We start from the raw sequence: 14,456 nt of genomic DNA on the forward strand, positions 1-14,456 counted from the left end.
CCAGGACGCGCGTGCGCGCGCCGACTGATACCGATCGGCACTTCCAGCCGCCAGCGGCAATTCGGTCTCGCCGAGCGAGCGGGTTACTTAACAGTCGTCGGCCGGCCGCGATAACAGCTGTTATCTGCGGCCCACGGCAAACACACGATGAACGCTCTCGAATCTCGGCGCAGCGCCGCGCGTCTCGCGCGACGGAGATGCTTATCCGCCGACGGGATCTCTCTCCGTAATCCGCGCCGATTACAGCGAGGGCGCTGTCAGCGGCGCGGCCGGCCGCGAGAGGCCCGCTGGATCATCTTTCGCGCGGGCGTTTATCTTATCGGCGCCTCGCGCGAATCCCCGGCACCGGGGCATCTAAGGCCGCGCGCGTTAATTGCGGCAACTGGCCCGAGCGAGCGAGTCGTTCTTTGTTTGGCCTCGCGCGCGGAGAGAGAGACCGAGAGAACGTGCAGTGGCCTTGGTCGCGCGCCACTCGGAATTTCCGCGACAGCGCGCGCTCCGGCACCCTCTGGAGCCGATCGATGTCGCGCGGAATGCGCGTGCACGTACGACGAAAGTCCGCGAGCCCGTGTCCGCGCTGCTCGATCGCCTTGACGACTGACGCGACCCGCGCGCATCCTCGCCGCCTCGGCTCTCGATTGCGCAAGCTTGTCGCCGACGGGCGCGTCGATAAGCTCGAAACCAGAGTACTCGCGCACCTGCCGTCTCTCGCCTGGCCCGTGCCTCGACTCGCCTCGCGTCGATCGCGCGCGCTCTCTCTCTCTCTCTCTCTCTCTCACTCTCTCTCGCCTGCGCGCACTTCGCAGATTCCTATCGGAATCACTATCGGCTGGACATTGACCTTTGCCGCGCTGGACTGGTCGCCTCGCCGAAGAGCTCCGCGTCTTTCGTCCCAAAAAATCTTCCCGAGTTTTTCCTCGTCCGCGTCGATTGCCAGTTCTGATGAAATCCGCGATTCTGACAAGAAGAAAATAGCCTCTCGACAATTTATATACCAGTTGTTCAATTTAAGAATCAATAAAAATTGCTGGCTAATTGATCGTTGAGCAAAACCAATCGCTGCCGCACTGCGTCTTTTTACTTTTCTTAGGCATAGGTATACGCGATCCGAAAGATCGCATTGAACCTTTCTAAATTTTTTCCTTTTCTTCGGCTCGGCGAGTTGCACTGGAAACGCGTTGGCACGAATCGCTCGTTTATCGCCTGAAACGTACGGCGAGCAACGATTTTGCCTCGCCGCCGAACAAGAGCTGCTCGGCCCGCAGCTCGGCCAATTGCGCAATTGGTCAAAAAGTGTAATCGAGGCGAGGTGTTTATTTTGGCGACGCGCGGAGAAGATCCCAGGTGTGCGTTACTCGAACCACTCCGTTGAGTCAATAATTGATGTGCGCAGTATCGCTCGAAACATCGAGCGTCGGCGTCGCGCAGAATCGACAATATTTCGTAATCGTGCGATAAATAATAATTCAGCCTAGTGGAATTTCAGTTGAGCGGTACGTAGAACAAACGAATCGGCTGAACCGTCGATACACCGCGAGCGCCTGTATCTTACTTGATCAAACATTTTTTTTATCTACATGGCAATGCCGCGGCTTATCGATACGGAAATGGATTAAGCGACATATAGATTACATAATGAGCGGGGCTCATAATGAACGAGAAGCATCGTGCACAGTTGGAGCGGAAAAATTTACGAAACGCGCCTTCGTCGCGGCGTCGAGCTGCGATCGCACGGCGGCAGAACGAGTATTCGCGGAGAGAGAGGAAAAGCGCGTTGAGATTCTGGACGGCCGCGGGAGATAGTCCGTGACGGGGGAGCGCGGCTACAGTGAATCGAGCCATTAACCGCGGGACATATCAATCGATTATTGGCCGGAAACGAGGCAGCGCTCTGGATGTGCACTTGCGCAACCGCCATTCTCACGCGACTTTGCGCGATAAATCGGACGCAGATGACTCGCGAAGGAGAGCCCCTCGAAGACGTTGGAGAAAAGTCAGGGGGAGACCGACTGCGACAATGGCAACGGTCGCGAGTCTCCATTTTTTCCCATGGCGTGGGTATCTGGCCGCGGCATCTCCAATATTTTCGTCATCTGGGCCGCAGCAACAACCCCCGAGAAGACGCGCGAAGGGGAGCTCGGGGGCCCCAGATTTTCCCAAGGAGCTCTCGCGCGCGCATAAAAGACGTTGCCAGTGAATAATCCTTGGGTGCAGTCTTTCTCTCTCTCTCTCTCTCTCTCTCTCTCTCTGCTTATACGAGCGAGGGGCCCTTTTCAACAGGTAGGACGAGCCAAGCGAGAAACAGGTTTGTGGGCGTCCTCCCGGCAGCTACCTGTCTGCTCCCCTCCTCTCTCTCTCTCTCTCTCTCTTCACTTGCGGAAGGGAGTCCGAGAGAAGAAGAAAAAAGAGGCCCCCAAAAAATAGAGAGAGAGAAAGAGAGAGAGAGAGAGAGAGAGAGAGAGAGACAAGCGGAGTACTGCGCATGAAGAAACATCATGAAAGGCGAGACCCTGAGCGTATAATATTGTTGAGCGCGAGGAAAAAGATCGTTGGGTGGGTGCTTCGCTGATTAATGTCGCCAAAATCTGTAATGAGATATCTCTCTCTCTCTCTCTCGCTTTTTGCCGCGCACTGCTTCGCTCCGTCATTTTTTCACTTTTTCTTCAACGAGGAAACTTTACGCGCGCGCGATTATGCAAAACACTGCGGAAGTATTACCAAGTCGAAAAATCTCTCGTCGATTGATTCTCGTTTTTTTCCCGAGAGAGGAGAGAGAGAGAGAGAGAGAGAGGAAGATTACAGCGGCGGCGAGAGCTAAAAAGTCATAGAACAGTGAGTTAAAAGGCCGCCGGGCAGCGGTTCTTCTCCCACGGCGATAGGACGGGAGGAAGCAGAATTTTTTCACGTATTTACGTAGGCTCGTTAAGTCGCCGGGCACGGCATCGATGATCATTTCAAGGGCCTTTCCCGCATAGCAAGCAGCGGCGGCCGCATACCCGCGGGCGACGTCTCGCCTCTCTTCCTCCTCGCCGCTCGGCCTTCTTTCTCCGCCTCTCGTTCGCTCCGCGCGCGACGCGCCGCTTCCGAGCCGCGCGAATATTCCGCGCTTTCGTGCGGGCGCATCGCCGATCGCCGCCAGGAAAACCGCCGCCTGGGCCTGACTCACCGGAATTCTCCCCCGCCGACCGTCGGATCCGCGCACGTACTCCGAGCGGCCCGAACCGAGCTCCGCTCCGCCGGGGGAGGGCCGCCCGGCCGAACAGCTGATGTCGGGCACGAGTCAGCGGTCCGGGGCCGGCCGGGGGTGCGCGGGGCGCGGGGGCGCATCGCTGGGCGCGCGCACGCCTCGGAATCCCATCGGGGCGGGCAGGCTCGCCGCGGCCGGGGTGAAGGGCGCGCGAGGAATGTTAAAAAACCAGTTTTGGCCCGGCGCTTCTCCTCCTGCCTCTCGCGCTCCTTTTGTTTGGTTTTCGCCTCGGCGAGCGCGAGGACGACGGTTCCTCTCGGCTATTTCTAATTGGCCGGCTCGCTTTCCTTCCCGTTCCGCGTGCGGGCCCGCGGCACTCTCCGCGCCGCCGCGCCGCCGCGCCGCCGCGTCGTCGTTTCGGAAGCCCCGCGCGTCGCGCCCCGCTCGTCACCGCTCCGACCGATTAGCATGTACGAGATCGATCGGCTATCAATCCCGACTCGACGCCCGATCTTTCGCTTATTTCTTTTCTTTCCTCTTTTTCGTTTTCGCTCTTTCGACGAGGACCGCGGTTCAACGCACTTCTCTCTGCCGACTGGACACGTCCTCGCGCGGCTCAAGGCCGATCGAACCGCCTCGATAAGCGGCGAACAGAAGAAGAAAAGCGCGCGACGGAAAGGAAAGAGAAAGAGAGAGAGAGAGAGAAAGGGAGAAAAAATTCCTCGGCGTCTTGCGCGCGCGAGCCAGCTATCGGCGTGTATATGCACAGGTGTGCCTCGCGAAACCGACATCGCGCAGCCGCGTGCTCGGTGACTCCCGCACAAGCCAGCCCGGCCGGTCGATCGCATGCGCGGAGCGGGCGCACGCACGCGACGATTCGGTCCCATCGCCCCGACGGCGTGTGCGCGCATCTCGAGCAAATATTGGCCCGGTCGCGTTGCGCAACGCCCGCCCGCTCCTCGCTGGGGCCTCCGATCGACCGATTATTATTTTTTCTTTCGCGACGACGCCGCGCTCCCGCGCCGGTCCGCGATCGGAAGCGGAGCGCGGCGCGATTTTCCCGCGGCCGGAGGAAACGCGGCGAAGGCCGACGAGTCGAAGCGGCCCGAGTTTGCGTCAGCGAGAGAGAGAGAGAGAGAGAGAGAGAGAGTCGTCGCGAGTTTCCTCCTCGCGAGCTTTTTTTCTAGGCGCGCGCGTGGTGCAGTAGCCTAGGAACAGAGAGAGAGAGAGAGAGGAAAAAAGGTCGCCGGTTGCCGATGCTGCTCACGCTCGCGCGGCGGCGCGCCACGATTACGCAACGCTCGCGCGGCGCGCGATACGTGCGAGAGGGCAAAGGCGTGCGCACTCGCCTCGGCGTTGCTCAACGAGCGTGCAGTCTTGAGAGAGCAAGAGAGCCCCGAAGCTTTAATAATAATAAAAGGATGGCTGTTATCGACTGGCGCGCGAAAGCGAACGGTGCACGTGTGTCGCAACACTTAAGTAATACGCTTCCTCGCGTCATGATTCTTCCTTTCGAAAGCACGCTCGGCGAGGGAATCGACCGCGGGCCACTCCTTCCCTCTCGGATCGTCGCCTCCACTCTCTCTCTCGCTCGCTCCGCGCGCTATTTTCGCGAGCGTGCATGTTTGATCGGGTCGAGCCTTTATTAGGCGTCTTCGTCGCGCGCGCACACGTATATATATAATCCTTCGATCGGTCGCGCAGTTACATCTGCCTCTCGGTGAACTTCTGAACTCTGGCGCCGGCGTCCTCCTCCCGCTCGCTCGATAATCAGCGAAACGCCCGAGAGCCGCCGGCGCAAATTACAACTGCGCGCTTTCGAAAGCCGCGCGCTAATGTCGAATAACGCGAGCCATTGTGCATAATGCGCCGCCACCTTGTTCGCCTCTCTCGCTCTCTCCCTTTCGCTGCAGCGTCTTTTCTCTCCTATCGCTCGCTTCGATCTCGCCCATTCTCTCGTCGCTTCTTTTCTCCTTTTCACGATTCCCAAAATAAATCCCATCTGCGAGACGTGCTATTTATCCGAGAGCATGCCTGAGACGTTAGCTTCTACCTGGACTCGCCCTGCAATTGTCCTTCCATCGGTCGACTCTCGTAAGCTTTACTCGGCCGCAGGCGTTTCCCCGACCGGGCCAAAGCCGGACGACGACGACGACGACGACGACGACGACGACCGACCGTGGCGGACGATGCTCGGGGGGCCAGCGGAGTCGTCGACGATCGAGCGGGATCGAGCGAGCCGGAAGCGACGCGTGCTCGCCGCCGGCTTACGCGGGCAATAACGGATCAGCGCGCGTGGGTGCCGTTTCTACACACAACAGCTTCCCCGTTCTTTCTCGGGCCCGCTTCTGGGTTAATTGGCGCGCGCGCACGAAAATGATATATCCCGTCGATAGTGGCGCGCGGAGATCGGGCTTAATTGCAATTAGATGCGCTATCGGGGATTAATTGTAATTCCGACTGGATAAGCCTTTCCCTCGTTCCAGAAAAGCGCGGCGGGAGGAGAGGCGCAAACGGACTCGGACTGGAGAGAAAAAGGAACTTCGGAGCAGTGTCGATTGGCCCATTGTCGCGCGTGCGCGCGCATCGTCGCTAAGGTAATATTTGCGAAACGGGCAAATTTACGAGGCCCATTAGCCTGCACGTAGGTGTGCGCGAGAGCGCGCGGAGGAAAAACGAGGAAAAAAGCTCGGCAGGTGCAGGAGGAGCTGGGAAGCTTGCATAACGACGCGCGGTGCCGCTGCCAGAGGCGAGGAAAAATCGAGGAGGCCTCGGCGCTTGCGCAAAGCGCCTGATCCCCGAGAGCGCGCGCGGTCCTCTCACCTCGCCAGAGAAGGATCGTCCCGGATGTGAAGCTGCACCGCAGCATCATTACGCCGCGGCATTCTTCTCTCTCGCTCGCTCGCTCGCTCGCTCGCCCGCTCGCTGGCTTGCTCGCTCTCCGCCTTCGACGATGGCGTAACGCGCCTCGCGCTCTCTCTCTCTCTCTCTCTCTCTCGTCGACACGTGCACCTAGCTGGGATACGAGTGCGCCACCGCCGCTCACCTCTCGCCCTTTTCTCTTCCTCCTCTCTCTTTCGGCCTCTCTCGGCGGCGCATAGGTGAGGCCCAAATGCCTAATGCACTTGTCTCTCTCTCTCTCTCTCTCTCTCTCTCTCTCGGCGCGAGAGAGCGCGCGCGGTTGCGACATGCAGCTACATATCGCTTTGTGCCGCGCGCTGCCGCGAGGAGAAAGGACAGGGAGGAATTCGCCCGTGCGCGGCCGCGTCGTGACGACAGCCGCGCGGCAACTCTCCACTCTAATTGTCGGCGCGCAGCATCTCGTTCCGCGCCAAAGCCGCGCCGCGTCGCTCGTTTGACACACTTTCCGCGCGCGATCGTCGCCGTGCCTTCCCGCTGGTCGACGCGTCTTTGTCCGGGAGGTGTCGATGATCCGGAATAGAAGCGAGCAGGTGGCTGCTGCTGCCACCGCCGCCGCCGCCGCCGCCGCCGCCGCGCGAGGGCAGATGCCGCGGACGAGCGAGCGCATGTGTGCCACTGCAACAAGTGTGAGAACCGGCGCTGCCGCCGACGGCTCTTTTTTCTTCCCTCTCCTCCGCAACTCCCGTAATCCCCCTCGATTCCCTATTGCGTCTCGCGTCCCGTTCCTATGCACGCTCCTAACCGTAATCACGCGCGTCCGAGACTCCGCGGCGGCGCTGCTCGCTCTTCTTTTTCGGTGCGAGCCACCGAGCGATCGAAAACAAGAGAGGCGCGCGTCAATTGGGTTAATCGACGAGTCGATTCGATTTCCAGCCAGCAGTCGCAGCTGCACGCTCGTTTGGCGTATCTACAGACGCTCTCCTATAAAAAATCGAGACGACTAAATAGATTGTCGCGCGCTAGAGAAAGCGAATACACTGTGCGAGTCTGCCCCCCCCCCCCACTCGCTCTCTCGCTCTCTCGCTCTCTCGGAGCACAAAATCAATAGGATTCTATCGTTGTCAATAATAAAAGCCGCCAGACCGGCGGGGTCACGATTTAATAATTAACGGGTCGCGAGCGGCCGCGTATTCGAAATGCAGCAGTCTGCGGCGCTGCCGAATAATGTAATAGCCCAAGTAATGAAATGATCGATCGCGAGCGCGATCCTCGAGAGCCGCGAGCGCGACAAAGCGGCTGCGTGCTCTCTGCGATCTCCTCGCGCAAGGCGCAGTGAGTCACGGGCGCTAAGGTCACCGACGGAGAATGCGCGCGACCACTTCCGGGCAAGTCACGCGGATCCTAGCGGCAGCGGTAGGCCCGTAAATCGCCGATAAACGAGTCGCCACGCCTATGCCTGTCAGTGCGCGCCGCGCGCGTACCTACGCGCGGAGACGAAAGCATGCACGCGCAACGTGTCTTTCACCGTGTCTCGAGGCCGTAATATTAATTAGACCCCCGCCCTTCGCCACCCGCCGGGCAACGATCGATCGAGCATTCCGCCCGCGCGGAGGCCGACCGAGGGTGTGTTCGCGCGTTCCCGCGAGCTCGCAGCTATGCGGATGTTCGCGTTCGACGAGCCGCCACTGCAGCGCGTTACGCAACGGCCCGACTCCCCGTTGCGGCCCCTTAGCGCTGCAGCTCGCCGACGCGCGAGGGGTAGTCCGAGGCGCCGCGGCCATCGGACACTCGGCGGAACGGGCGCCACGTCCGCCCCCGCGGCCGACTCGCGCTCGTCCGTCGTCGTAGTTTTCGCGGCGGGCGCTTCCGGCTATCGCGGCTGTTTGCCTCGGCGCGCTTTATCGGGCGCGCGGCGTCGCGCAGCTGCGCTCGCGGCTTCGATGATTATCTGCGATGGCCTTCGAGACACGTCCTTATCGCTGTCGAAAGCCTCGGCTTATTTTCGGCGATGCGCACGGACACATCGCGTTATCGCGGCGGTGCAGCGGCGCCCGGCCGCGTCTCGGCGGCGATCGGGGATCGACGAGCGACGGGAGATGCGCGCGCCGAGTCGGCGCGGCGAGACCGCGCGGAATCGATTGGCCGGCCGAGAAGGAGCTGAAAATCTTCATACAATGAGGCCTGGCCGCTTTCTCGGGCTTGGATTCCGGAAGCGGGAAGCCGATTATACTAACGCATGCACATCGGAGATCGATATGCGGATGGGCGCGCGTAACCTCTTCACCCCGGCGCCGCGCGGCGCGGCGAGTAATATCGGCGGAATTGCAAAGCGCGCGACAGCCAGGCGAAGCGCGACGCTCGGCCGACGCTGGATCTGGAGCGATTGGCCGTATCGATTGCACGCCTTATTGCCAATAATAACGCCGTCGTTCCGGGAAGCGCTCTCATTGTCTCCTCGCGCGCACAATCGCCGCTATCAGATTCTCAAACTTCTCCTACTCGGAACTCCCCGGCAGTCGTCACCGATTGCCGCTCGAATTGAATAAATTAACGGCCGCCGCTCGCTCGACGAGCGGACGCGTCCGCGCTCCGAAAATACCGCCGATCGCGAGACGCAAGAGGCTCGCGCGACGTCGATCTTTGCGCAATCCGGTCGCAGATCGCGTCGAGCGTAAGTAGGTCGTCGCGGCTCGGCCGTACGAAAAAGAAGAAAAAACGAACGCACGAATATCAATCGAGGCGCGAGCTGCAGGAAGCCGCACGCTCGCTCGCCAGTCGTGCGAAATTGGGTTATCCGAGCGCGCGGCTTACGCAGCTATTACCGTAATCCATTATATAAGTCGCGAGCAGCAGCAGCAGCAGCAGCAGCAGCATCAGCAGCAGCAGCGCGGTCGGCGCCGCAAAGGGACACTTTCACCTCCTTCGCACGTGCGAACGCGCCGCTGGTGCCCGCTTGTGAAACGCGCGCGCCGGATCATCGGCATTGTGCACCGATCTCCGGTGCGCCTTGCGCAACCCTAAGTCGCACCTCCGATTTCCGATCGGCCGCGCGCCGCCTTTACGCAAGGCGCGCGCTAGCTGCCTCCCAATTGTATCGCACTCGCGGGATGATGCACGCGCGGCTTGCGCAAAAGTCGCCGACTCGTAACGCGCGACGGCGTTTCGTCCTCTTCTTCTCTCGCCGCTTTTATTTTCGTCGGCGCGACACACCGGAGAGGCTGCTGCTTTCCCGATCGACAGGACATTTTTTGGGACAACGCACTCGCACCGCGGTTACATCACCGAGGCGTAGTTATACAATGGCGCGCCGGCCAAAGAAAATATCAGGCGGCGCGATTGACTTGCAAATGTATCGGTCGAAAATCCGACCCGCTCTGCATCGTTCTCGCGGCTTTAACGAGAGATCCAATTGAGTTTTTGCGTCGCCACGCGAGAGACGAGGAAAAGAAAAAAAAAAAAAAGAGAAATACATCGAACGGGCAAACCTCGCGGCGCGGAGCTCTCGAGTTTCCTCGCTCCTCGGAACCGAGCCGAGCCGTGCCGAGCCGAGTCGAGCGCGCGCGTTTAGAGACGAGGTTGCGGCGCGAATAATCAATTAAAAAAAGGCCGAAGCAGCCGCACAGATGTGCGCCCGCTCGCGCGCAAGAGGGCTTTTATGTAAGCGTCTGCAAACATCGTTATACGAAGAAGGAGGAGGAGAGCCGCGCGTGCGCGCGCACGCGCTTGAGAGAGAGAGAGAGAGAGAGAGAGTTTTATCGTCCGGTCGTGATATCCAATTGTCTTCCATTGGGTAGATCGATGCCAACGGAAGATAATTTTCAAGTGACGCAACCGTCGCGGCGCGGCTCTTACCGTTGCCAAGGATTCGATAGGAAGCTCGCGAACCGAATTAAACGCTCTCCAGTCGTCTCCGGCTGCCGCGTAGTATTTATCTTCTGTACCGCGAGCATGAATTACTAAGCGACGATAACAACAAGTAGCAAAGCGACGCGAATCGTCACTGACGCAGGCTCGCCTACTGACAGCCTCGGACTAGCAGTTCTCGTTTGCTTCCTTGGAGGGGAAGCCTCGTTTCGGCGATTCCTCGCAATACTCTCTCGGTCGCTCGGTTTTTTTTCCATTTCACGACTGTTTGTTCAATTTCTCGTCCGCGATATCGAATCGTTTTTCGTGACTGTACATGCAGCTTTATCGAAGAAGATTTAATTTATTCATCAATTGAAATGACAAACTCGACTTGAACCTGAACACCGCCGCGACGGAAAATGATACGATTGCTTTCGCGAAAGGCATTTGTGAACCGAATTAATTGCTTGTAATTGCAAACTACGCCAAATGTTTCTTTGAACAACTGTCGAGATATTGCGTTTAGCTCGCAAAGCTTTGCTCGAAAGAGAAAAAATCAGAATTCTTTTCGCTGCTCGAGGAAGCACCGCGCCAGTGCAGTTGGCGGCGTTTTTTGCTTGGTGATGCTGCTGCGCGTTACGAAACAGATAGGCGACACATCGTGTATTTAAAAAGTAAGAAGACGAAGATGCTTATCGCGACCGCTCGCGCGAAATCGATTAACCTTCGCGAACGGGAGCCGTGCACGGAGAGCCGCTTTCGCGGCTCGTCGTCGCTGTTGTTTCAGTTTCGACGAACGAAAAAGTCACGTGCAAACACTCTTCGGATGATAAGTGCCGTCTCTCTCGCACGCGTGATTCGGCAAACTTATCTTTCCTCTTCCCGCTTTGATAAATTAAAGAGCGATAAAGCAGAGAGAGAGAGATAAAAGTCAGCGGCCTTCTCGATCAAGATTTCGGGAGCGAAACGTCACGTATAGGACACCGACGTGTCAGGCTACATCGACGAAGAAAAGAAGCAGACACGAGTACAAGTAAAAGAAAGAATGGCTCGGTGGCACGGATGCCGTTTAAAAGGCCGGAGGTTCCCACAGTCGCTGGTGTGGCGGGTATGCACGGGTGCACCGGCGTGACAGAAGTCCATCTCCACGCTTCGAGTACTCGGCGCGGCATGCTTGTTACACCCCGCTGCTCGCTCACTCTCTCCGAGGGCGAGCGGCGCTTCCGTCGTCGCACGTACACGAGCAGCGTTGCTCTTCCTCCTCCTCCGTCGTCGTCGTCGTCGTCGTCGTCGTCGTCGTGGTCGCCGCAGCAGAATGAGGAAACCGGGCTAATCGCGTGTCGCCTCGCTCGCTTTCAAGGACTGCTCGCTTGTTTTGCCTTTTCCGTTTGTTTCTTCGTCGCGATTGCCCGCGCACTGGCGTTCAGGCCCTTTGTGCGTACGAGGCTCGGCTCACGATTTTTCCGTTGGCGATTTCCAAGAGGTGCCAACAACCACTTTCCGCGGCGACCAATGGGCCCCGACGCAGCGCGCGAGGCGTATCCATTACAGCGACGGAGAAAGAAGAAGAAGAGGAAAAAGAAACAACGAGACGCGGAACAATGCGGGGATCCACTCGGTGAAAGAACAATCGGCAGGAAAGCTGGAAAAATGGACGGCCTGTAAATCAGCCGGGGCGGGGAGTCCGGCCGTCGAGTCGTTATGGGTTTTCGGGCGCGCGCACCTCGGCGCTCCTTTGCGCGGGCGCGTACCTGCGCCGGCGAGCGGAGCGCAAGCGGCATCGGCAGCATTCCACTCTCGGTCTAATTGAGCGAGTGCGCTCGGGATTCTCCGCTCTCGCGGTGCGGCAATTGCTTCATTAACGCCCCTCGCTCGCTCGCGCGCCGACGCTTGTTGACCGACTCGACAATTGGCGTCGTCGATGCGATTGAATTCCCTCCGAGTTTCTTTGTCTGCCTCTCTCGCTCTCTCTCTCTCGCTTCTCTCACTTTCTGCCTGTGCGCTGCCTTTAATCTCCGTAGCGCCGAGTCGCTCTCGGCTGCGGCTTTTCACTGGCGCGCCACTCCGATGAATTTCCTTTTGCGCGCGCACTTGTCGAGGCGATTTGCTCTGATTTTCATGGGAAGGGACTCGAGTGGCCCCTCCTCGGCACACGCACGCACGGCGCCGCCGCGCGCGCCGCGATAACGTCTTTTTACGTGCGGCCAACTTCCTCCCGCGCACTGACTTCCCAGCGTCGACGACCCTTTTTTTACTCCCTCTCCGCTGTCGTTTTTTTCCTTTTTTTTCCCGTTTTTTTCCTTTCGTCGCGCCGCAGGGCTTCGGATAATCGCGCGCGTTGCTGTTCTAGCGGCGTTTTGACACGACGCCAATCAGCTGGAAAAGTTCGTTACCCGGGTACGAGCTCGCGGATATTATGGTTATTTCGGGCACGGGGCCGACCACGCGCGTGAGCGTCGACCCGAGCAAGGACAATCGTCGCGAGAGGGCACGATCGCAGTCGCGAACGCAGTCGCAGTGGTCGCCGTGGCCGTCGAGGAAGCGTTAAGTGCCCGTAGGTAGGTATTGTGGGAAAGACCGAGGTGGGTTCAGCCAGGCATGTCCGAGAGAGCGAGAGGAAAGGAAGCGCCGCTCCGCGAACCTCAGTTCCGCTCGCTCGGCGTCTTCCTATCCGATTCTTCGGGCCCGCGCGCTCGGCTACTTACCCGACTGCTTTTCGCTGCTCGCGCCCGTGCATCCGCTCGCTCGCGCGCTGATTTCCTCCTGTCCGCTGCTCCCATCGCCGGCCGCGCGCTGCTCGCGCTCCGTGCGACCCCACGGCGCGAAGCCGACGACGACGGCCGACGAGTCGAGTGCCCCGCGTCCGCGCGCCTCGATTGCGCAAGCCGAGCCTTTCCGAGTTCGGGGGCTGCCCGTTGCGCAAGCGGCCGCCGGCTTCCCGCCGTTGCCCAACGAGCCGCGCTCGGCGTTGCAGGTGCGGCTGCCGCGGCTCGGAAGCTCCCAGGTGCAGCGGCGGCAAAGCCTCCTCCGACGGCTCCGGGGAACGCGGCACCTCGACTCGGCGGCGCGCCTCGCGCAACCCGTCACGTAAGCCACGTAACAGGTCACGATGACAAAATCGGCAACCGGTTATGTCAGCTACAGCCGCGCGGAGAGCGGAGAGCGATGCCTCTCGATGCGCGATCGCTCGCGGCTTTCACACGCGCGCGCACACGTACACGGCTGGCATCGAGCGCGCGCCCCGTCCGCCTCTCGCTCCCAGCTATCGCCTGGCAGGGGACGACGCGACGCGCTTATCGACTGCGCGACCAAATTAGCGCGCCCATATTAATAGCGTCTGCCCGATGAAAGCTTGATGAATCGGAAAAGTATGGAGCGCCGCGCGACGACGCGCGGCGTCGGCCGATAAATGTTTCAGCGGCGCGGCGAGCGATATGGGCCAGCAGGCAAACGATCCTCCTCGTCGGCGCGATATTTGCAGCTCGCGCTCCCGCTCAATAATTCAGCGTCCGCGGGCGCGGCGACGACCGTTGCGCGGAGCGAGCCCGGCGACGGCCCGTCGGACTGCCGCGCTGCAGCGCTCGCTCGGCAATCTGCGAGTCATAGGTCAAACTGGGTGAGCGAGGCCCGATAGGAATCGCTTGCCTCAGCGAGAGAGAGAGAGAGAGAGAGAGAGAGAGAGAGAGAGAGAGAGAGAGAGCGCGCGCGCTTGAGCAACGCTTGATTTATCATCGCGGCGAGCTCCGAGGACAACCACTTTCCTCCCGACAAAGCACACACGCGCGCGCACTAATTGCCCGAGCGGAGAGGCATTTAGGAGTGGCTCGCGAGTCGACGGACTGCCGTGGCTTTTCATCCGAGGTTGGCGGCGGCGACGGGGGCAGACGAGCTGCCGGATCGCTCTTGCGACAGCGCGCCGATCGTCTGCCCGTCGACTTCGGGCCGCGCGCATCCGACGACAGCGTCGAGTCGGGCGCGGGCAAGCGAGGCCGCGCGCAGCCGGGGCGTCGTGGGCAGATCGCGTGGGAGCCGGCGCGCGCTGTTCCGGCTTCCACGCGATTGGCATTCGGACGCGCTGCCGCCGCCGCCCGTTACTCGCCGCGCGCGTCGCCGAGGAACAGGAACGTTCCCATGCGTGCGCGCGTGCGCGCGCGCGCCTCGGCGATCAGCATGCAGCCGAGCTCGTCCCCGGCGAGATCCGTGCGCGGCTCGCGCGAGCCTCTCCGCGTCGAATTCGTCGAAGGCGCGGCGCGACCACGATTCCTGCACGAATCGACGATACTTCGCCCGAGGAATCGCGCGACGCGGCCTCATTGCCATTCGGCTCGGGTCGCGCCGGCATTCCCGGCTGACGGCCTCCCCCGCGACCGCGCGCCCCAGCCCGCGCGTCGCCTCGGGCACGCCGCCCTTTTCGCGAGGGTCGAGTCAGGAGGTGGTAGTCGAGCCGCGGCAGGCCGACCGGCGCCGCGCGGTCCTCGAGTCCGGGGGATTCCGCCAAGCTCGCGCTCCCGCCGATCCTGGGAAAGCCGAGACAAAGGCCAGCGGAAGTATGGCCGCACGT

The sequence above is a fragment of the Phymastichus coffea genome, unplaced genomic scaffold (genome assembly GCF_024137745.1).
Source record: "Phymastichus coffea isolate CEN01 unplaced genomic scaffold, Cenicafe_Pcof_1.1 PCOF00169, whole genome shotgun sequence".
Taxonomy (NCBI): domain Eukaryota; kingdom Metazoa; phylum Arthropoda; class Insecta; order Hymenoptera; family Eulophidae; genus Phymastichus; species Phymastichus coffea.